We start from the raw sequence: 3,426 nt of genomic DNA, 5'->3' as shown, positions 1-3,426 counted from the left end.
CTTCTCTCCTCTCTCTCTCTCTCTCGCTCGCGCTCGCGCGCGCCCCACGTCCTCGTCCTCGTGGTAAATAAATAAATTGCGAGGGGAGGGAAAAGAACGAGAACGGACGCGAGTAAGGAAATAAGTGAGTTTTATGGGGACAACGTCGAATGAATCGATCAATACGCCGTTTATCGGCCTAATACGCAGCTTCGACCAAGGCCATTCACGCAACGGAAGCTCCGCACGTTTGTAGGTCTTCGCGGCCGCCGACGCGCCCCGTGAAGCTTTAACAGTGTCGGACCTCTTAAATTCTCTTTGGAACACGATGCGCCGCCGTGGAGCCTTACAGAAATTTAATACTAGAAGGTAATAATTATAATTAATTATTGATTTCGTGTATTAAAAGCACACCGAAGTGTAGCTTTCAATATTCAAAGCAAGTAATTTCCAGTTATTAAATTTAATTTCTGTAATGGAAATTGAAACTTGAATTGTACTCGAGAGGCCCTCGAATTTTCTTTACACCCGTAAAAATTTTCTTAAGAAATACGAGTTTTACGCGATTTCGATATTTCATTACTTTACGCGCGACTTCCTCATTTATCTCGAATAATCGCTTCTTCACCGTTGAGACGTTGATACATGGCGCCAAGAGCGTTAAGTACCTCTCGCGGAAGGAAAATAATGTCATGCAACGTTCAACGTCGACAAGGGATACACGAAGGAAGACTTAAAAGGTCTGCAACAGAAATGGCAAGAGAGAGCTGATCGTTCTTCTCGGATGCCGCTGGATTTTATTCCAGTCCCTCCGCGCGCCTTCGCGAAACGTCGCGAATCAATCCACATTTTCCGTCCTCGGAAGTAATACACTTCGAGACGCGCGGGTTTATTTCTCCCCGAAGGACGGAGGGAAGCCGATTGAAAACTGCCCCCGCGCTCTCCTCCCCCTCCTCCCTCTTTTAGAAAGAAAGCGCGGACGAGTGCGGGCCGCTGCCAGGATAACAATTTCCTCGGCAGGAAATTACGTCCGCGAGAGTGAGAGAGAGTGTCGCCAGCGCGCGTCGCGTCGGAGGAGCGTTTCGTTAACGCGCGCGGCACGCTATTTTCCGCTGCGCTTTTAAACCGCGGGGGATCAATATATTCAATTGTCGTCGCCGCGGCGGCCGCGGTTGATATCGCCGACGTCGACGGTGTTAAATGCTCGAGGGAACGCGCTATCGCCGACGCGGAGTTGCCAAGGAAATGGGTAGTATATGTACATACCGATGGGAGCTGTCCGTGTCCGCGCGGAAATACGACAAAAGTCGGAAGGCCCGCCGCAAGAAGGTCCGAAGATCCGGAGAGACGGAACGTTGTCCAGATGGTTCCAAAGGTCCGATCGCGATCCAAAAGGCGAGACGTGGACGTCAGCCGGATGGACGGAGGATGTGCTTCACGAGCGCGCATATGTATATCTACCTGCCGCGTGTCTCGGTGTGGCTGACACACGTCAATAGAGCCGCAATTAATAGTTTTCGCTCGTATATCGTATACTTGTTCTAATTAAGGCATCCCGGGTGTCCCGGGTACGCGCCAATCGCTTCCGCAGGGCCGGCGCGCGAGAGAGCAGATCGGATGTTTTCGAGAGATCCTTATATTTACCGCTGAAAATTATAATTAGTTGGAATACATTCTAGTCTACTGGCTACTCGATTTATTTAAAAAAATAATAACCGTATCCAAACGAGATTTATTAATTCATTGAGGGGAGAGAAAACAATGTAACTTAGCAAACAAAATTAATTAAGTAACATATAACATACTTGCTAGTTTTAATTTCCCACTCAACAATATGACTATAATATAATAAATATGCGTTACATTATAGTTATATTGTTGAGTGAGAAATTACAACTAACAAGTATGTTACTTCGTGTTTTTAGGTAATGATATTTAAATTAATTATACAGTTGCCAGATGTAGCAAAGAATTTATCATTTATGTCATAATAAGGAAGATGAAAACAAAATTATATAGTTCTAAAATAATTCTCTCGGAATAATTGTTTATTAGTTAAGCTGAACTAATTAAGTCTTATCGACTCTCCGCTTCACTTTGGAAGGTCGCAGTTTGTATGCTCCTATTTCCGTCACACACTTGCTTACAATTAGAGAGATATTAATTTATCGCGGGTTCCATTTCTCTTTTATCTTTACTTTCATCAAGTTAGACAAACAATACAAATGTGTATATATAGTTTTATTACTTTTTCATACGCCTAATTGTACAATTAACTTTAGATTACATCTCTTTTCGAAAGTTAGCTGATCATCGTCTTTAATTTCCATTCAAGAGAAAAGTTTCTCAGTTCTTTTGTAACGCTCGGATCACAGCATCATCTAGAATCTTAAATAAACGACAAACCTTTCTCGCTGTGTCTCGAACACAATTTTGTTAATTTTGCGTTTACTGCCCAAGACTGTCGTGGCGCTAAAGAGTCTACTGGCGACCCTGCGCGTTCCTGTGCGATTGGCCCATATTCGTCTAAATATCGCCTCGTGGCCGTGGCAGTTAGGGTCGCGGCCGCCGAAAGTGGTGAATGGCGAGGCCGCTGTCACCCACGAGGAAGCGTCGCGCCCCTTCGTCGACGTGTACCTCGTTCCGATTCCGAGGAGCCTGATCCGCGGCACTTCAAGGTCGACGACTCTTCGCGCGCGCATCTTCGTCTCTCTGAGGAGAGGGTGAGAAATGTGTATCTGCTCTAGTCTCTCTCTTAATTTCTTCACACGATGCCTCGTGACGTAAAATTGAAAATAGAAAAACGATATTTAGGTATTTATGTATTTAATCGCAGGAGCGACTTGAAAAATAAGTCAACGTTTCGTTGAACGGTACAACTCTCTATAATGACAGCGGGATGACAATCAAGGTTCTCTAAAATTTGGCTTGAAATTAAGTAAAAATGGTGAAAGAACGTGAGAAAGTAGAGTATCAAAATTACAAATTACAAATATCTTGTAATAACCGAAGAGGATCAATATAAAAAAAAAAAAACAACACTGACCGGCTTACCGGAGAGAATCGATAATCCGAGAAACGGCAATCTGTCCCGACGACGACGATCGGATTGAAAAGAACTGATCTTCTTTAATCCTCGGTGCCAACAATCGCACGCTCCCACTCCTCCCCCCCCTCCTCTCTCTCTCTCTCTCTCTCTCTCGTGAAAAGACAACGATCTCGGTGACTGCGATTCTACTCTTTGTATTTTTCCCGACATTACATCACTGCACAATTAGTGGACGATGGGATTAATCGGTCGCTACCGAATAAAGGAGTTGTCGCGTTATCGGTTCTTTCGTGTCCGATTAAATCCTACAATAAACAGCGCAGACGATTGCAATCACGACATTCATCTACGTAGATAACAAATATATCTCGAATGACATTTTACCTGTAAATATTATT

The sequence above is a fragment of the Wasmannia auropunctata genome, unplaced genomic scaffold, assembly GCF_000956235.1.
Source record: "Wasmannia auropunctata unplaced genomic scaffold, wasmannia.A_1.0 LD335556.1, whole genome shotgun sequence".
NCBI lineage: Eukaryota > Metazoa > Arthropoda > Insecta > Hymenoptera > Formicidae > Wasmannia > Wasmannia auropunctata.
The sequence above is the reverse complement of the archived record's forward strand: the minus strand, read 5'-3'. Positions refer to the sequence as shown.